Consider the following 22,117-nt stretch of genomic DNA (forward strand, 5'->3'; position numbering starts at 1 on the left):
CACGGTGATGATTTCCAGATGTTTGCTCGTGCGGCTGGGTTTTCTACATTCATCATTCGCACAGCCTACATACACTGTGGAATTCCATGTTTACTCAGCATTCAAATAAAACATAAAGGGATTTAAAAAAAATCCTAACTGGTCCATTAAGCTTCCTTAAAAGGCAGCTAATGGTATCTGCCTAAACACTTGCACTAGGTTTTATTGCTGAAATTCCAAGGATTTACATAACTGTCCCACTTTTTTTCCAAGGTCTACATTTTTGCCCAACCAATTCAGCTCAGTGGAAATAAGCCCTGCACTCTGACGCCTATCAGCAGCCCATTATTAGGATGCATTTAAAGGACAGAAAGATAAACACAAGATAAACACTTGCATTTTCTATTAGACCTTGGGTAGGTTTAAAGACGGTGGGAGAATCCTCACACATCCCTGGACAAAAAAAAATGTGTCTTTATCACCTCTGTAAGGGAGCTGTTAAAACATAGTAAATAAATAAAGGTTGGTCCAGCCTTGCAGATACAAGAGTGGTGCAAGCACCATCCTCTGCACCAGCCCAGGTGGCAGAGCCATGGGAGGCTGTGGCACGTTCCCTCCTTGCCTTGCTGACAAATGTCACCTACTCTGTGTCCATCATGTCTCCGAGGGCTTCGTTCCTCAAAACCAGAACACATGGTGCTTGTTTTTAGAGATGAACCCGACCTGTGCAGTCTGAGCTGGGTTTAAGTCTCTGCTTCACCTCTGGGAAAGTCCAATAGCTTGAGGTTTTGGTTCAGCCTATAAGCAAGGTGTCAGTTCAGCTGAGATATTTACGTGAAAGTTTGTATTTAAATAGTAGAACATTTCCCAGAGGAGTTTTCAGATCCAGTATTCTCCTTAAGTCAGTATCTACAATAATAGAGAATTGATCTAAAAGAGTGTATATTGTCTAATTCAAGGTTCCTTACAAAATACAGACTAATGCTGTAAATTTTCCTCAAGTCAGGCTAATGACAATGAGGTTATACAGAGATCATTTCTGATCATTAGAGCCTGCAAAGTGTGACTAATGCTTGGTTCAGTTTATATTTACAGATCCAGCTCTGCCAAAGAAATGTCTACATTAAGCCCATCACTCACCAAACTGCTTTCCCAAAGCTACTCTTTTCAGCTTCTTTGAATAAAACTAATACTGGGTTATAAAGAGCATAAGTTATGAATATGGAAAATAGGCATTACATTTCCCACAATTCTCATTAAATTATGTATCAAACATATTTTATCAAACATTCTAACAGTTAGTACCAAAAAAAAGAGTATTGTTTACCAGACAAACATTTTTGCATATGCTTGTTTAGGACAGGATGCCTCTCTACACTGTAAAATTCAAGCTAAAAGTTCAGACAGCTGTTCAATGAGACATAGGCAAGAATACACCAGTTTTATAATCATTGTTCCTCCAGTTTTCATAGGTTAGGGCACATATACGAAGACAGTTACCACTGTATTTCTCTTACGAATAAGTTACATTTCCCTGAGAGGATCTGTGAAAAAGAAGAAGAAAAAGCACTGCTGATTTCTTTTTTGTTGAAGGATCATGAAATTGGAAGCAAGGGGGATGTATGCTTCTGACTGCGGCTGCTCCACCACCTTCCCGTGGCCCTCGAGGGCTCTGTGCATGCTCGTCCCTCAGCAGCACCACCACTTCAGGCAAGGCCAGCTCCTCGCAATACCCTTGAGCAGCTCCCAACCACAGGAATATGTTTGCTATGCTGATAAACACTGGCAAAATGAGTTTGTTGGGATGCCCCAAACTGCTTTTGCATCAAACCTGTCCAAGATGACATCTGCAATGGTGACTACCATGTAATGAATAATCACAGGTGGTCACATTTTCACAGAGCTACAACTTCCACTCTACAAAACTGCTAAATCCATACATATTGCTTTTCTCTTATTTCCAGACCACCCACCCCACTTTCTCTTTCGCACTGCATTTCAGTTACTTTTTTTATCAACACTAATTTATTATAGACTACCTAACGGGAGGTCAACATTTAGCAGAGACCATATTTTACTACTTATAAAGGAAAAGATTTCTTCTTGTGTTTATACAATCATATACCGCTTTCCACCATAGAGAACGATTTTAGGGGCTCTGGTTAATGAAAAGTTTGGGGCAGGACAAAAATAAACCTTGACAGAGTTTGCTGCAACCATCTACTGATGGTTTTAGTTCTCTATTTTTTTTTCTCCCGTCAGCTTCCAGTCTGCAGCATGAATCTAAAACATATGAATAAATACTCAAAGACTTCCACTGTGGTCTTTGATGTTCACAGTTTGGGAGGGTCGGGCTTGTGCTCAGCTTTGTACTTCAGAGCCTCGAAGGTGGTCTTTTACCCAAGGTGAATGTATGGAACATCCTTAACTTATAAGGTAAAATGATGGATTACTATTAAGAAGGGAGGTTCCTATTTAACTTGTAGTCCTTTTAAACTTTATTTATACAGTACTTGTTTCAAGGCTGTAGATCTCTGATCATAGCATTCCTGCTATGGAGCTGAGGATTATAAAGGGCAAGAAGAGAAATTCTTTTCAGGCAATATTCTTTAAAGCATTATCTCACCATGCAGGATAAGCTGCGATTTTTTTCTCAGTAGGAGGCCATGATACATCTAAGGGAAAACACCTGGAGAACAGGAATTTGATGAGATTATAGTGGTTCTCATCTGTGGCTGACCTCCATTCCTTGAACTTTGGCTTCAAATAATTTGATCTGGCATCACTGCCGAGCAGCCAAAGCAAGTTTTCTTGCATGTTAATCATTACTATAGTCTGCATCAGGCTTGTGGTTTCACTTGTTCAGTTTAATGGGGGAAGATTTTCAGATGACTGAATCTCCACTTCAACCATTAGAGGAATGACAGTTTATACAGGTGGAGGATTTGTCTTTTGCTATATGATGGATAGTAGTTGGATACTACAAACGTTTTTTTCTTTCCTTTCTTAATTAGAAGCAAGCAGTTAAACTGAACTATTTGTGCATGAAGACAGAAAGAAATGGAAAACCAAGTCTTCTACCACAAGGAGAAGGACAACACTCACTAATCCTGATATTAATAGACTTCCCTTGAGATTTACAGGCAGTTTCTTTCTGAAGTGCCTCTCATATTCATTGTAGCCTTGGTCAATCACCTGAGGCTTTCCACAGCAATGGGCTAGCTGTGCAGGGCCGATTTTTTTTATGATGTGGATACCTGTCTACTAAGAATCAAGGTAAAACGACAATTTCATTTTTTTTCCATTGGTTAATTGGTTTTAAACACAGAGCTCAAATCAAATGGTAGCAATATTTAGTTACAAACCCCCTGTGATGATATTCGAACCAGTGAGCTCATGGTGAAAATAACATTAAATGTCCCATCTGTCTTCTCCCATAATGGTCCGGAATGGCTGGAGGACCCTGTTTCCTGCAGACATGTAGCCACATTCAGGAAACACGGCACAGAGCAGATGATGCTACGTTTGGTCACATTTGTCACCTGCCACACTGCTTCCCTTGCCCACTGCCAGAGCCAGGGCAGCCAAGCTGCTCTGACTGCTCATACCCGTCTGCTGCTCTGGCTGTTCTTGTGGTATTTCCTTTTGTTCTCAGTGAGAAACCAACCTCCTGCCTGCTAAGCACCATGCCCTCATGCTGGTTCCTAACTCCCAAGAGGTTTCTATATCCATTAGGTGCATAAATACCCCAGGGACTGCCACAGCGGGGTCAGTGAAGTGCTGGGGAGAGATGCTCGACTGAGAAGCCAGAAAGCCCTTCCCTCTCTGATTTAAAACAGTATTTTTTTCAAAGGACCTTATAGGAGCTTTAGATGAGTCCAGTCCTTTGGTATTCTCTGTGCTCTGAGGTGCTATTCGGTTCTTGGGATATCTCACATGCTTCACATGAAGCAATTTGGTAGCTTCCTGCCTAAGCTCTTTGCTGTGAAACTAATGGGAAATTGCAAGCAAGTCAGCTATGAAATGCACTAAAAGTTTGAGCAAACAACCTCTTAGTAGAAGTATTGTTACATTGATACTTTCTGCAGAATCAGAGTCTTTTGCTAGCTATTTAATTCTGTCTTCACAAGGAGGAGTTAAGTGACCTGCCAACGTAGTTGAATACCACTGAATAAATAAGGGGAAAGAAACCCCTCAGCCTTATATTTCAGCGTCAAGCTTTCACTGTTTTTCTTCTTCCTGGAGCAATCTTATTTAATTTTACAATAGATTTTAAGTCTCTTGATAGCTAGAGCTATCTAGACAGACAGCTCTCTCTATATATCTAGACAAGTAGAGTCTTATTTGGATAGCAAGACTGTCCTTGGTTTGGATCACAAATTCAATGATGTTAAATTACATATACAAACATTAGTTTTAAATGCATGTATACCTGTTATTATATTAAAAAGGTATTTTTTCTTAGATATTAGATAGATATAGAAATATATTATTCTCTTCAGGGTCCACATTTTTCTCATAGGACTCAGCTCAGTAGATCATGTGGTTGACTCCTGTCCTATCCAATCCCACTGATACTGGTGAGTGTTCATGTTTAAGTGTTTTGCTAGGAGAGGGCATTCCAATCATTCAGCTTGCCTCTTTGAAATAGGATTTTGAGGTCTTTTGTGTTACCTGACCCCAATAGCCACAGCAGGGCTGTGTATGTGTCCGGGCTGAGCTCTTCCCTGCTCTGGGAAGGGCATCCATGTGCACACATGCCCTATATCTGCCATGGTTGCTTCCCTGGCCACCACCTTGTCCTGCTTTGGGCAGCCTTCATGCCCTGCAGCTGCAGCCTGCCTTCGAGTCCTGTAGAGCAGTTTCATTTTTTTTTGTGGTCTTGGCAAAAGCAGCAGAAAGAAAGATACTCCTAAGAACAAAAAAAGTAAAGAGTCACTCTGAAAAAAAGGTCAGTCTGATAACTTATCTGAAAAAAAGAAGGTAAGAGAGATCAATATTTAACAATAGCTCTTTTTACCAAGTTTTTCCCACTTTGAAATGAAAAGAAACAGGCTCAGACCTACACGAGTGTGATTAGACACGACTCTACAGAAATAGGTATGAGGAAGAAGCAAGAGCACACAGGAGAACCACTTAAAATGCAAACAGCTGATAAATAGGTCTGAGGTCTGACCAACTGTATTGCCTTCCATTTGACTTCTCTTTGATCTAGTTTTAGTTCAGTTACACTGTCGCTATTCACTTTCTGGCTTGCATAAAAACAGATGGTAATGGAGTAAAAAAATTAAGACATATTATCATCTGTTTTATATCTCCTGATCTATCTTCAGATCTACTTAGGCTAAACCTTATTCTAATTCCAAAGCTCCCCTTCAGAAAGATAAACAACAGTACATTAGAGCCACAGCCTGAAGAATAAGATCCTCCGCCTTGCTGGAATTTTAATTGACAGCTGGGTAATGTTGGAGGTACCTGGGAGACAGCGCTGTACAAATGCAGTTCAGCTCACTGATCTACGCTGAAGCCTGCTGTACACTATATTCAAGTGTCTTGGCATTTACACCTGAAGAATTGCAGCATTAGCCCAATTGCCTCAAAGCTGGCACCTTGCTAGGGACCAGTGAGCAGTAAAAACAGAAATCAGATACAGGAAGGCAGGAACAAAGATGAATGACTATTTTAAAATAATTCTTTAAGTGTTCTCTGACTGTGCAGTCAGCACCTCTTAAAAGGAGGAAGAAATGCCAGCCTGTCCTAAATACAAACGATTGACAGCATCTGAGCAGAGCGGGCCTAGACCTGACGTGTCATAGTCTTATTTTCAGTTCAAAGTTTGTTGATTCAAAACCCAAATCAATTCACAAATGAGTGGCCTAGTTTCATTTATTGCTCTTCCAGAATGCAAATCAAGGCATGCCAAGATAACTTCAGCCTACTCAAAACCCCAGTTACTCCAGTCATTCATCAAAGCACTTGATATCACTCCTTAGTCAGAGTTAGAATGAAGCTTTAAGAGAAACCCATTAGCTTCACACACCATTACCTGTGAATGCCTCAGGCTGTACATCACAAGCTTGATGAAATGGCAATCATGCTGTCCCACGTACCAGAGAAAATCAAGGCATTAAACATTACCCTTTTTCAAGGGAATTTCAGACGTGCTTGACAAGGTCATGTGTATTGATAAATTCTATTTGAATTTCTCCAAGGCATTTGATTTAGGAGCACATGATATTTTGTTTAATGGTATTTTATGCAGAATTAACAGTGTACATATCAAAAGAACTGAAAACTGCCTCCCTGTGAGTCTCATAATCTCTTAATGGAGACATTTCTGTTGATAACTCCACTCCTACCTGGGTCCCATGGGGACCAGTCTCTGAGCCAATGTTAATATTTTATCAACCATTTAGACAACATAAAACATTTGCTGGTGGCGTTCACTGTAGATTTAAAAATAAAAAGAAGAAGAAAAAAAGAAAAAAGGTAAAAGCAGGCAACAGAGACAGAGTTATCTGAATTACAAGGCCAAACAGTCACAACCCAACCTACATTTACAGGTCAGGGACACAGATTATGGCCACTGAATGGGAGACTCTGACTTGTATTCACAACACTGACATGCCTGTTGATCAAGGGAACTGTTCCAGTGTAATTCCACTAAAAGCTAACATACCACTTGGATAAATACAAAGGGAAATATCAAAGAGAGGTAGCCAAAGGAAGCTGCTTCTGTGCGCAGCATCAGTGAAACAGAAATTCACTCTTTCCCTTACATATCCAGAAGATTGTTGGAGTACAAGAGGAAGTATAAGGAGGTCACAAATGTGTTTTCTACTTCTCAAAGGCAGATGATATAGCATATGAAAGATTTATGGTATCTGAGGAGAAAGGCAGGTACAGGTTTACTCATGCTAGAAAAGGCTGAAGGTTGAGAGTTGAGCATAGATATGATTTCATCTCCATGAGAATATTTATATTTTGAAACAGCCCATAAAGGGGACAGTAAACTTATTGCCAAGAGCAAACACAGGCAGCACATGCCATTTGTGAGGCCCACTGTGATGGATTCTGGACAAAGCTGGAATAGGAATGCCAGGAAAATGACTACCCATGTCTGACTTGTTCCCCTGACTCCAAAGCCTCCAGACATAGCTGCACATGGAGTACAGGACGTGATACAGGAGCACTTAAAACTTACAACATGTCCTAGTCATGTGCTCAGACTTCAGTTGCATTAGATTTGGGAACAGAAAGGATTTTTTTTCATCTTACACTGACAAGGATCAGTGATTTCATCTGCTTCCTCCCCAGGGCATACTATTTAATCTTGAAGGTTTGAAAAGCATCAGTCTGAAGTCTTTGGACTAGCATGAAAACATCCAGGTAAAAATTTAGAAGTCCCTGATATATAGGAAGTCATAAACTGATGAGTTAGATTTCCATCTGGCCTTATACTCTGTGGAATACATAGTTTCTTGGATTACAAGTGAACTGGGCTAGGAGAAAAACAGGAAAGGTGAGATACACAATTCACTCTTCTAAATCATGTAGAGAACAATGTCATCTATTTGCACATCCAGGATATATTTCTACTTGAGTAAATACATAAATACATACCTTTGTAATTCCAATAGAAAAGACTTTAGTTGTGGAAAGGACAGATTCAGGCCTTTGTTATGCATTTGGGGCACTCTAAATATAAATATATACACATTATTCAGTGAAATATATCTTCACTCACACAAGGGGATACATTCAGTAAGGTGAGACTACCTGAAGATGTGAAGTCAAGACTTTGTAAGCGCAAAAGCCAAGCTTGTAAAATTCAGATCTGAAAGGAGAGCTTGCCTTTATGCATTCAGAGATCCATAAACACAGAGGCTTGTAACAAAATCATCTTGCAGCATAACCATATAACATTTTAAAATAATTATTTCCATCTCTCTGAGTACTTTTTATAAATCGACCACCAGCTGCTTAATTCAAAACCACTGACATCAGTAGAAATCCAATCACCAGAATGCAAAGACTGGGAAAAATCTAGTTTCCTCTTCTTTCTCCACAAACATTTCATTTCTTGTGTTCTGCCACTTTCCTTTGGCCGTGTGCAACTTTGGCACCAAAGCAAAGATCTGTTAATCATACTGCAGAACTCCTTGTATGTCATACAAGGAGATCTACTTGCAACAGGCTCTGTTTAAATGCAGAATGAAATGTTGATACCTAAATTAAGCTTATGGTTGGAAGTTATTTACAATCTTGACTGCAAAAGGATTAGCTTGACCTAAATGGCATGGAACAGTGTGAGAGAGATGTCTGCGTGTTTGTCTCACTTTTACAGTGTTCAGGACATTTGGGGATTTGAAAAGGCCTACGAAGGCATGACATATTTTGAGTATTACACTGCCTTATAGCACAGATGGGACAAACCTCGCAGCACACTGAATACGTGATTTTTTACAAGCAAATTCTCTTTGTATAGTTTCCTCCCTTTTTTTTTTTTTTTCTGAATGCTTTATGACATGAATTACCTGGGACAGCTTGCTGCCAGTTCAGAATGCTGTGCAAGACCCAAAATGCCTGAAGAAATGGTTTACCATTTTATTTTTTAGAATGATGATCTTACATCTCAAAAAACATGCTGATCCCAACCCAACTCTGGTGTTTCAGCAGAACAGAGTGACTTATATTTTAGGAGGAGAGAGGTATAAAGGGGAAGTGGAATATGTTAGACTTTGGATTTTTCACAAAGCTCATCAAATATTACATTTTATCTCAACATGTAATATGAACTTCTAAGTTTTAATTCAGGAAATGCACTTGTTACAAATAATTTTCTCATTCTAGTTTCTGGCTTCCTTGTAATCTTGACAGAGGAACAGAAGAAAAACCTTGAAGTACTGTTTTGCATCAGTGGCATTTAGGGCACAGTGCCATGATAAACAAAAACATTTGGGAGAATAACTAGAACTGACTGCCTTGACACTGAACTATACTGTTGTCTGTAAAATACTGAAAACAATGTTTGTAACCTGCAGTAATCAGCTCCAGAAAATCAGCATGTACATATAGCTCTCTACCCTGAGGTAAATATGTAGCCAAAGCTACCTAGACTTTGTGGAACTTGAACTTTATAGGTTAGGAATACTTTGATCATTATAACTGTAAGAAATCCTAGCAGCCATGAAGATCCCTTCGAAACCATGCAGCCCAAACAGTCATACGAGAACCAGATGTGTATCGGCATTCCCAAAAATCCCAGGCAAGGCTTGGGTCACACAAGGCATCCTCACCACCGCGCTTTTGAGGAGCTTCGGATGTCCATAAGAGGATCAGAAGTGTCAGAGAAAGCAAGCAGCAAAGCAGTGCCGGACACACACAGATGCAGAGTGTCATCCTGTAGAAACCCTCAAAGAGAGTGTCAGGATTTAGGGCTAGCTGTGATTGATTTGTAGATGTCAATGTATTTCCACAATTGGGTGTTTTTAGATGATACTGATTGTGAAATAGCTCCAGGCTGTTCTGTAACACCCAAGAAATGCCAAGAAAAATTAAACAATCCAGTAGTAAGCCAGTACTGGAGAGTCACTGAAAGTTGGATAATTTCCTGTTCCCACAGAAAACACAAGGAAGAAAGACAGGAAAAAACATGCCCAGGTAAGATGGTGACTAGTTGTCAGATCACCAAGGCGGGAAGTTTCCTGAAGCAGATTTGAGGTCAATGAGTAAGGGGACCAGATCTCATCCTGAAGAGCTTGCTTATGCCCTAGGAAAATGGGGCAGAACAGCCACATAATTTACTATTTCATCTAGATTGTTACTGGTCTCAGGTTGCCTGAATAAAAAAAAGGAAAAAAAGAAAAAAAAAGTTTTAGAAATCCTTCTTGCATTGCAAAAACTGTAGACTGTAAGCAGGTATTTACATGAAAACAGGCACACTGTCAGGAAGCATCTTAGATAACGGGAATCTTTTGTAGGATCAGCATTACTCCAGCCTGCAGCAGCCGACTATCCACTTCCATTTCCCAAGAGTCACACAAGAAAACTCAAAACAAGGGAAAGATGAAAGAAAAAGATTATATTGGTGTCTGCTGGGACCGAGGAAGTGTAGTGAATGGTAGAGCCACAGGGCAGGCTCCAATAGAGCAGCCTGGGCTAGCAGGACACAAGAGCAACTCTGCGCTAAGAAATATCCCCCTCTTTGATCTGTTCCCTGTTCACTTTGCAAGTGCTGAGTCAGAGAAGGTGCCTCAATCCGTTACTTCTCATCCCAAGAAGAACAACTTATAGGATCATGAGTATTATTGAAACACCTGAGCCAAAAAAAGTGTTGAATTTTATGGAGTTCAGGTTCTGGAAATGCTTTTCAAGTTCTGTACATTCATCTCACTTATATGTCAAGCTATCACACATTTAGTTCCAGCCCTGCCATCTGCATAGGTATAGTTTTCAAATTCCCTCTGCCTGCTACCATAAGTAAATGCATCTTAAAATCTTAAAGATTTTTTTTTTCAGGAATTTTGTGCTCAATTTTAAACAAAAACCAAACTGAAATTTAGCTCTGAGGCAAAGTGTTTTATACTTGAAAGAGAATCCATTAAGTGGTCATGATATAAAGTTGCATCTTCATCTCAAAAGCTTTTTAAGATGATTTACTTATTTTCCAAATGAATTCTCCAGGACAGTTCTATCTAGGTCATTTCTAACAGCACCTAACAGTGCTGTATCTAGGCACCATTAAAAAAAAATAAAGCTAAGAGAGTTTGTTCATTTTTCTTAGGTCTTAGGTAAATATTTCTAAGGAGAATGAGCTCCTCTGACAAGTGTTTGGAAATCTTCGTTATTCTGACATTAACAGACTGCAAAACAAAACAAAACACTGAGACAGTTTTATTGCAGAAATCAAATTAACTCACTAGGAAACAGATTACAGCTTTGGAAAAAAAACACTGATTGGGCCAATGAGGCTAGCTTAAGGGAAGAGACTAGCGTAAGCTCCCACAGCAAGGGAGTGAGAGGGGAATTAAAAGCAGAGCATGAATCCTCTGCTCAGCAAGCCCTCCTTGCAAGAGCCACCAAACCTGGGCATGCCATGCAAGGCACAGTAGCTACAGCACCTCTGAATTTCCTCATCTGGAGGTTTTCATCTGATCCTTTCTCCTGTTTCAGTGCAACTTTTAGTTATTAGTTTACTGAGTTTGGTAAGAGTCCTCTCTAAGGAACACCAGCTGAGGACTGATCTTGAAAGACCCCTGGTTCCTGAAGAGGGTGGGAGATGAGCCCAATGCTTAATCCACTTTGGAGGGAGACAGTTTGGTAGGAAATCAATCACTGTGATACTCCAGGTGGGGAAAAAAAAAATTCTTGCTAAAGGGTTCAAGTCTATTTTGATGCCTGGATGACATGTTCTGGAAATGCATCAAGCAGCCAACTCCTGCCCTAGGTGAGAAGACAAATTTCAGCAGGTAATCTATAATATGTACCATGAACAGTGAGAGAAACATTTTGTGAGCAGTTAATTGTACAGGATGATGTTACAGTGTTATGCCTAGAGGCAGGGGTACACTTCAGTTCTTCCAGCTCACTAACAAACACGACAAAGATACTCCAGCAATGAGACAGGAATGAAAATAATTTCAAAAAAAATGTCATTGGTAGGAAAAAAAAAAAGTAGGGTAAAACACATCCAGCTGATTTTTTTAATGCACTTTGAGAAAATAATAAATGAGTTTAATTAATTTAACTTCATCTAGCAGGACTGGGAGACAGAATGAAAATTCTGTCCTGAGTTTCATACATTTCGCTCATCAGCTGTGTAATTTACCTCCTGAATGTATTTCAAATTTATGAGAAGCATTCACTCATTGCTGTCAAAACCAAAGGAATAAAATCTTCTGTCTACTTCTTGTTGAATGTTAGACTCCTTTATGTTAGAAATAAAAATACATTTTCTTTTTCCCACTATTTATTTTAACTAAATTTTAGGAAAGTCTTTCGAAAATCACAACATCTGTTAATGTTAACCTGTGGTAAAAAAAAAGAGCAGCGCCCCGTGACCTGGCTCTCACAGGGACTTTCGGGCGGCCCCAGGACAGAGCTGAGACCCTGTCCCTGCACGAGCTCATCCCTCCGCCAGTGACAGCTGCCCCAGCCCACTGACCTCCCAGCAACACGGGAGCCGGGATCCAGACGTTTCTGCTTGTCACAGAGGCAAAATACGGCCATTGGCTACTTGACAGCAGTTGTAAAAGATAAAAAATATACCTCAGAACACTTGTGATTACCTACAAGGAAAGACTTCTAGTTGGAGCTGATTTATGAAAGTCTGAACTCAGCTGTACTGGAATTTCAACGGAACTCGGCAAGGCCACTCTAGGCAGCTTCACTCGGTTGTGTACACGCTACTCTATCTCAGTACTGAAGAGAAATTAAACCACAAACCAGTTAAAGCTGCTCTTCCTTAAAATATGAAACTTAAACTTCAAATATGAAAATTAATATGAAATGATTAAAAATTATTTCTAAGTTCTCTATCCTCCCCCATCTGTCTGTACCATTTGCCTTGTTTCTTTAAGCATCTCCATCCCTAACGGAAAAAGAAAGCTTCCTGAAGATCATGATTCTGACTGCTCCTCTGTTACACAGGAGAAAACCTCTGAGATTATTCAGTGAACATGAGAAGTCTCTTTAACATGAAGATTATACTGAATTTCCTTAATGATTCTTCAGGATGAGAATAATTTATCTGACAAAACAAGCTTTGTGATGTGAAGAACAGAAAGCCATTCTCTTTTCAGATGACAGGACTGTTCCCGAGGAACACATGGAAGCTCAAAATCCCTGCGGCAGCCTTCTGTGGTGGCAAAGTCACAGGAGCAGCCCAGCTGCCCCTGCTGTTGACCAAATGGCAGAGCTGGTCCTTCTTTGCCCGAGGTCATCCATGCTGCTGCAGCTTACACACTACCAACAAGGTACTTAAATGTCAACACGTAGGCAAACTGCAACGGCAGTGTCAGTTCCTGCATAAGGTGACATTGGCTCGACAGCCTGAGGTATTTCCATCCTGTGCCAGCGTCACCCATTTAGGTTTGGGTGCCAGAAACATGTACTGCAGGAGAACCAAGACAGCTGCATTACCCTAGACTTGGCAGTCTGACCAGTAGCTAAAGAAACACATAGAAAGCCCACTTCTATATGAGCATAAATAGCTGTTGTTAAAAATCACACTGTACTAGTGACCTTTTATTTCTTTGTACTTCAGTGCAGTAAGTCACCCAGACTTAATTTCTCTTCAGAGACTTGCAAAGGACAGAAGGAAAGGAATGCAACTCAGCAACTCTCATGATTACATAAGGAATCACTTATTCATAGTTAAAATAAGTGACACATTTTGCTGGGTGGTGCATGCTAACCATAGCTAATTTCAGATGCACATAGCTTTTCATGAGAAGAGGAGCCACATGGCACTTCGTAACTCAGCAAAGTCTCCTCAAATCAGCATGATTTCCTTTCAGCCCTATCCTCCTTTTGGTGCCACAGAGCCGTTGGGGTGGGCTGGGACCTCTGGAGACCACCAGACCCCCCGCTCTGGCAGGGTCACCTAGGGCAGGTTGCTCAGGGCTGTGCGCGGTCAGGTTTTGACTATCCCCAAGGCCACGCAAAGCCAACCCCTCCGTGACATGGCCCTGCTTCACGGCCCAGCTGTGCCAGGCGCAGCGCCAGCCGCCAACACGGCACCCGGCCCACATCTCCTGCCGCAGGGGGACGGCCGGGAGCAGGCACCGGAGACAACCGCAGGATTTCAAGAGCCAACGCCAAAAAGTGGAACTTGACCCAATTTCTTATAAGGATCTTCTCTGTCTCTTGCTGCCCTCTGCTGTCCCAAGCACGGCTGAAAGCAGACTGCAGCAAGGAGGCCGCAAGCGGCCACGCGCCAAAACAAACCGCTGGCTGCCCGGAGGAAAACCTGCCGTGGGGAAAAACATGTGCACTGAAACCCAGCCACACAGGCAGGAGAAGAGCCTCCAGGATTTCAAAAGCCAGGCACGCTGGAACAACCGTGAAGGCTTTCCTGCGTGGGGATTTACTCGAGCCGCACGTGAGCGGGATGTGGGACGCTGTGCGCCATGCGCAGGCAACGCAATGTCCTGGATAGGTCCCGCACAGAGATCTGGAGAGCCAGGAAGGACCACACAGGAGCCAGGGGGCCCGTAGGCTCTTGGCAGTTTATATTAAATCCTACAACACAATTGTAATGGTTTCAACTTTTTTTTTTTTTTTTAAACACAGCGAATCTAACTGAATCCAAGAAATAAGCAAATCCAACAAGTTTGAGCCATATTCCTCTCGCCTTCTGCAGTTATAATCAAAGGCAATCTGACAACTGTGTTCTTTCAGCATGCTGGGCCTCTTGGGTCAGCCACCTCTTTCTAAAAACGCACCCTTTCCACAGCAATCCAACTCCATAGCCAGAGCAAAGCTGTGTCTTCAGGATGTTTTCCCAATAATCCTTTCCAAATGCACCAACTCTTTACCTCTTTATCACCTCCTGATTGTGTTGTTTGGCCTTGCACCCAGATGATGGCACTGGGGCCACACCACCAAGGTGCTTGGTAGCACCAGCTGAGCATGGTGGCAGCTGTGGAGGCCACCTCGGAGCCACCGCAGGCAGCAGCTCCCGGTGAGGCCTCCTCTTGCTTCTCCTCTTGCTTCAGAAGCCTCTGGCTCTTCACACTTCTTCCATGAGGACGGTTAAGTGCCTCGTGTGAAGAACTGCAGTGCTCCATGGCACACGTTGAGTTCCTCTAGATGCTCGTTTGGAAACATGCGGTGTCACATGAGTTACAACGCACTGTTCAGCCAGCCTCTCCTAGGGATTAAACCCTAAGCTTGGCACAAATGCAGCTCTAATGCTAGTTTATTTTCATTTGTGCATTATTGCATCTAGGTTTCCTAGACAAAAATAAAAAAAAAAAAAAAGTCAGAGCTAGACTAGAGCAACACAACGCCCAGGAGGCATTTACAAGACCTTCCCTAGAAGACTTCACACTATTTCTCCTCTATTAGTCATCCTAACTGCAGTCAGCATTCCCTACCACTAGGACAAGCAAATGTTAGAGCAGCATCCTAAGATAACCCAATACCTAAAACACTCTCAAGGCCAGATGATAAATTACCAACTTTTGCACGTCAATCTAGGAAGTTTTTGTTCTTTTTTTCCCCAAAAATCAGAGTAGGCAGTAAAAATTGTGTTGAGGGGTTTAGTGGGAGGAAAGTTTTTATGCAACACTGAAGAGCAGAGCAGGTCTCTTGACAGTTTGTTTTCAGACTTCTTCAGAAATGGTGGGAATTTTACAAGGAGAAAAGAATAACCACAAGAAAGCTAATCATGCCCTGGGGTGTTAGCTAGATGCCACCAAAAAAGCCTTGCACTTTAATTTTCAAAGAGCTTTAGGAAATCTGGTCTGGTTCTTGGGGTGCTGCAGATTTCACTTCTTCCATACTTCCTTCACATACTTCCAGGACAAAGGCAGGAGAGATCTGGAGCCAAGGATTTGGCACTTGGGCTGTGAGCTCAGAGTGGGAAACTTAAACGAGTTTGTTTAAAGCTACTGTGATAAAACGCCACTTGAAGGGAGACTGGGGAAGCAAAGGGAGCAGCATGGGATAGGCAAGACCTGAGATTGGAAAGGACCGGTGAAAAAGTTTGAGGGGATTGTAAGACCAGTGTCCCCAGCTGTCCTCCAGGCCCTGGGATGGCATCCCAGCTTCCCAAACCTCCGTTTCTCTTAGTAAGCAAGTGCCATGACCCTGCTTGGCAAGAGAAGCAATCGGGTCCCCTGTAGATTTTCACCCGTGCCACCGCAGGAAGCTCAGCAGCCAAACGCTCCGTTTTCACGCTGCACTCTGCCTCGCACGCAGCCAAGGAGGCACGGGACGCCTCCGCCCGCCCAGATAAAACAGACTTGTTCACTGATTTGTCTGCCAGCGTTCGAGGCACCGCATGGGGCAGGGACGCTGGGGAAAAGGAAATTGTGCGCCTTGTGTCATACGGCGTGCAATACTTACGAGGAGTGAGTTGGCGTTGCATATATAATCTGATAGTGCCTAGCTTTTGAAAGTATGATTTTGCAACTCGCATAATTATCCTTTCTTATAGCCCATTTAGAAAGCAATAAATATACGGTACCTGCCCAGACACAAGAGAAGACTGGAATCAGAGCTCGAGTGATTTCAGGTCTGAAATGAAGGGAAGTAGACGAAATTTCCTCCAAATCTTTGGTATTCTAAACTCAAATGTGAGTAATATAAGACAGAAAATGTAAGTGTAGTGGTAGACAGACCTGCCCCTGGAGATTAGACTTTTCATTATGTCTGTATAATGGTTTGCACAAAGCAGACCTAGCTTTTAAGCACAGCTACCATACAAATAAACAATAAACATATGAAGAATAAACACTACCTTAACATGCTACTTACTGCCAGAGTTTATTTTACATGTGGTCTCATTCTGCCATCTAGGTTTCCTATTTGTTCTGGGGTTTGCTGTTGTATTTGTTTTTCTCAGGCATAAGGGAATCTATACAAAAATAAGCTCCAGCCAAGCATTTGCAAACAAATATTGCAAACAGAGCAATAGTTCTGGGCAGAGTCATTCACATTTGCACATGAATCACTCAGATCACTATCTGGCTGAATATCTCCTTGTGAATGAGGATAAGCTGTTCTGCAGAGTTTATTTTTAGCCAGCTCTTCTTGGCATATGCACCTCTACAAAATAAGAATGAGGTTAGCCAAGGTATCTGTGTATGGCACTGCTAGGAGGATAATAAAACAGATACAGAATGCAAATGATTTACTGGGTCATTTAATTTAATTTGCAGATTTTTTTAATGCACACTGACGGGCGCTACAATTTGCATTTCTAGCACTATGTTATCTTGAGCTGCTTCATACCCATTGTATCCATTCTTTTGCATAAGGGTCTTTTGGCCCAGAAATCAAATGGATTTTATTGCCACTATTTATATACACAAACCTACAAAGCATAATTCATGCTAAATCCAATGAGACAGTGCTTGTGGATTCAAGTCTCACGTATTTCATATTGTGTTGCAAAAAGAGAAGGGAAAGAAAGATTCTGGGGTGGAGAGGAATGAGGAGGGAAAATTGGTTCCGCTTTTTTTCCATGTTACGGAGCAGATAAGAATCTAACCATTTAAGAAAAAAGCAAATCCTCAAGGCAAAATATCAAGCTGTCTTACAACATGTTGCAGTGTGTTTGGAAGAGTTTCTAAAAAACAAATACTAAAGGCTTAAGTGGTCCCATTGCTTGTTTGTTTTTCTTGAAATGGTAAAAAAAAAAAAAAGAAAAAGAAAAAAAGGCAAAGCTGTTGCATAAATACATAATTGCATTGCATAGTACGCATGAAAACATCATGCTACCAGGAAAATAGGATATTTTCTTCTATAAAGTATATTTCCTTTCTTTCCAAAATTGAGGGGGGGTGGGTCACTGCAACCTCAGGGAAGGAGAGGTCAGCACGGTGCTACCTGGGTGCTTCACCTGCAATGCTGCTATGTAATGAAAAGAAGAAGTTTTCCTAGAAGAACTTCCTGGAAGAAGCTTTTCGTTCAACATAAGCTGCAACAGTTTTGCTTATGTGCAGATTTCCGCTATCATGTTCCATTCCGACATACTATTTACAACCTTCCCAAATTTTCCTTTTGGGAATGACCCTTTTCATCATCGGTCCCAAGCCAGGGAAGAACTGTGCACAATATGTGGGAATTGCTGGCAAATTCCTTCATCAGCTATTTTTTAGGCAAAGAAGTGTTAAACACTTTGAGTTTTGCTATCACGGAGGAAAGTAAATGCCTTTAGAATGATAGGGAGAAGCTATTTTGATGACACATCAAAATAGATCCCTGGCACTCCTATCAAAGCACATCACTGGCCAGAAATGAGCTCCTGGATCTTGCATACACTAGAATAAAACTGGAATTCCTCTAGATTCACACCAGGGTTACTGAGATCAGCATCTGGCCTCAGAGATTTAAACCATTATATTTGCTGGATACTGTTGATGCTGGCTACAGTTTGGCTTAATTTAATGTAAAAAGATACTGTTTCCACAGCTGGAGAATGAACTCTAGACTAAGCAGAGACAATGCTATAGTTGCTCTCCATATTACAGTGGAAATCAGTTGTAATGCTGTTCTGGGGGTGAAAATCCACTTTTCATGGAGTTTTGGCTCTGAGGCTCGGCCTTCCACTTTCTCTGTTTCAAAGCCATGCAGAGCCAACAAAAGTGCCAACATCCCTCAGCGTCACCCCGACAGGCAATTAAGAGAACGGCGGATTTTAAAGTTACTGCGGAGAATTACGGGATGGAGAAAACCAGACAAGACTCCGCGACTGCTGGAAAAGTCTGGGCCTTCGGGGGGCAACGGGGAAATGTGGGCCCCAAACCGTCTTGTTCCAACTCAGGATTTGATAGGGGGAAACCGTTTTATCAATTGAAATATTAATTGCTGACTAATGAGAGAGAGCAAGGTCAAGAGCTATTTGTCTTCATTTCCTTTGCGTGGCTTTCGCGCTCATTAGCTCCACTCTAAATCTTCCTTCCCGCTCAGATTTGTTTACAGCAGCAGAGAGCCGGTAAAACGCCAGAGCAGGCGCACCATGAACCGTGCCTGCCAAGAGCACTCGCACACTAGTAACACACACATTTTGAGTCATGTGTTTGTTTTGCCAGGTCCTTAGCTCTTGGGTTTTGTCCAGCAAGACAGTGGAAATGTTGAAGATGTGTCAGATCTCACCATATGGCAAAAGACCTGGGTTCTGTGATGGGTTTTAACAAGACAGAAACTTGATGGACAGTGTTCTCCTCTTTTCTTTTCATGTGTCCATTTGCTTTCCATGTCATTGTTTAATATAAAAGAGAAATAAATTAATTTGCACTGGAAGTATCAGACACCTTCAGCTTCTGACCCCGGATGTTCTGTCACCCTTCCATAAACAGATTTCTGAAAGGTGATTTTATGCAGTTTTTTAAATGGCTATCGACAATTAGAAAAAAAAAACAAAACACAGCAATAACCCTAAACCACCTCACTTGGGCTTCACCTGCAGATACCATTGCTACCTATCCATCCAATCCACATATGCCCTTAATCTTCCCAGGGGCACCTATCCCAGAACTAACCCTTGTTGTGGCTGCAGCCGGCTGTGGAGCCGGGGGCCTGCAGCACTGCCGAGGCAGGAAAGCAAAGAGAAGGAGAAGCCAGGGCAGTGGCAGCCAAGCCTGGCCACAAAAAAACTGTTGAAAATACTTCATTTGATTTCCAGCACAGCTCAGACCAAAATTTCTGCCAGTTGTCCCTGTACCCAGACCTGCTCACCACTCCTCATGCTACCGTGCAGATATCCAGCAATGAGGATTTATCATATGAATGTCACTATGAAAAACATGCACCATATTTCTAGCATAATTTTGCCTGGGTTTGGATTCATCTCATTCTGCTGTTCAAAATCTTGTGTCATCTATTCTCACAAAAATAATTTCCTTACATAAGTACTTTTCGAGACCAAAACGGAAATCTGTGGGTTTTGTTTTTTCTTTAATTTCTCACTATAAGGAAAAGTTTTCAGACTGAATAATTTTGGCAGTTTTCTTCCAAAGAGCTTCCAATTTATCAATGTTCTTTTCTAAAAGCATGGACTCCAGAAAGCCTGCAGTGGAGCACAGACTTGCATCTGACTGTCACCCTGCTTATACATGAGGAACCATCCCACAGTGGGATTTAAAAAGAGAGAATATTCATCTGTCACTATGTTTTATTCTTTCCAATGGGAAATGTGATTCTTATGTAAGCAAATGGGTGTCACAAATGCTTTGGTCCCAGGTAAAGAGACCTAAAAGCCTGCTGGAACTTTATTTCTTTCCACAATGCCCATTCAGACTTAAAAAAGCTTTCAGACCTGCTGAGGAGGAGCAATATATCAGCATTATTTTCTCAGGAAACCCATAATTAGGCGATAAAATATGACTCTGCAAACAATGAAAAAGTAGAGTAATGCTCAAATTGATGAAGTACTTCAAACTTCTAAGCCACAACAGCTTTGAGGAAGAGTATCAAGTTTATCACTAGATGAAGTATAGAGACTGTAGCCAAAAGAGAGGGAGGAACTTTGTTCTATGGTACAGCCACCATGCTAGAATTCAATGCTGCTGTGTAGTAATCCAATTTGCCATTATTTTCATTCACACTGGAGGTGACAACTCTCTGAATGTTGCCCTTAAAAACATCAGTTGTAAGCAACAGTTAAATTCATTAAGCCCAGACCAGATAGCTGAAAGCACTCTAGCTTTCCTTCCAACCACCAGCACATGTCACTGTCCAAAACAGAGGCACCTGCAGGACACGTGGGTGGGAGGGTTGTACTGGCTCTTGTTTTGTGACCAGTTGGGTGTCTATGAAAGAGACACAAACAGATCAAAGGAAATGGTGGCAGGGAGAAAGCCAACAACACAGACATAATAAGGGCCAGGAATGTGCCTCCAAGAAAAGCTAAGAAAAGAGAAAAAGAGTTTTTATGCTAAGTGCTTAATGGAAAATAGACTTGAGTTGTAAATAGAGGCCATGCTTTTTTTGTGATTCTTGCTGTGTAAAGAAAAAGCCTTTGTACTCTATTTGGTCTTAAATGAGACTGCAACAGAGAAACCTCATTTCAGAAAGCATTCATTTCTCTTTCTAGCTGGAACAATCCTTATGACCCAGGATTTTTGGTCAGATATTTATGCATCTTAGATAAGCTCCGACGCAGTCACCTAGGAAGGTGACAGCACTGCCCCATTTACCCCTGAAGCATCCATGACAACATTTCTGATGTGACTATTGGTGTAACGGTGTAATTGGTGGATGAATCAACACTGCAGCGCCAAGTGCTGGCACCGACATTTCTGAGGACTTCTTTTGCCTGATGTGCTCGTCTTGCTTTTGCTATAGCAGGAACTGGGGGCGCCTTATACAGGTCTGCTCCAGGGCCCAGCCCACTAGCTGTAATTCTGACAGCAAGTGGGCTTTCTGACTCTGACTTTCTGTAGCAAACGTGAAAAAGGTGGTCTCTCCCTTTATGTGAAACTGTTAGGAAAGTTGATTAAATCAGGAAAAATGTCTATTTCCTCATTTAAAAACCCACTGCTCTACTGAAAGCCCATGGAGCAGAGCTAGTTATAAGAGAATCTGGTGATGCTGGTGTGTGGCAAGACATTTGTATGCAGGCCTTCAGTGTGCACCCACTGCACGAATGCATGAAACAAGCAGCTCCTTCTGAGCTTTGCTTTATCCTTGCTGTTCAACAGCACTTCCTGCTGCCTATTCTCTGCACACTGCTCAGAACCTGCTCTGCAGACAGTGTCCTTCATTTCCCTTTCCTCTGTCGGGGCACAGCTTCCTCCTAAATCACTGCATGGCACAATTTTAAAGCAAGGGGGTTTGGCAGCATCCCTGTACACAGAAAGCTGGTGGGTCCCAGGAAGATTAAGGCCTAGCATAAATAAGCTGGACATGATCTTAAACTCAGCAGACCTGATTTTTGAAATACTGTTCTCTGTTTGGAGTGCAGCTCCCTCCCACTGACTGCAGCTGCAGCTGGGAGCGCTCAGCATGCCTGTGAGTCCTGCACCAAGAATAAAAGTAATGCAAAAGTAATGCAAAATTATTGATAGCTGCTGAAGAGATTGGCTCAAGTCACTCAGCTATCAGCACGTGGGAACCATGTGACAGAAAGAGTGACAGCATCCAATTCTCCAGGGTAAAACATGGCTCCCTTGCCATATGTTCTCCTCCCCACGTCTCTGTCTCATTTTCTGTACTGCTTCCCATTTCTGGAATAAATGAAGTGGGAAAGGGTCCTACGGTGCCATTAACTGCAAAAGAGTGGTCATTTCCCAGAACCTGCTCCCAGAATAGCCCCCATAGCCCCCCATGAAAGGCAATCTGCACACACCCAAGCAGTAGCAAACTTTGCAGGCTTAATAATATTTTCTCCAATTGGCAGGTATTTAGCTTGTTTTTTTTTCAGAAAGGTTAAAAAAAGCCCTTGTGTGGCATTCTGTCGCCATTT

Source organism: Tinamus guttatus, unplaced genomic scaffold (genome assembly GCF_059628265.1).
Source record: "Tinamus guttatus ecotype Peru unplaced genomic scaffold, ASM5962826v1 Tinamus_guttatus_pri_ptg000213l, whole genome shotgun sequence".
NCBI lineage: Eukaryota > Metazoa > Chordata > Aves > Tinamiformes > Tinamidae > Tinamus > Tinamus guttatus.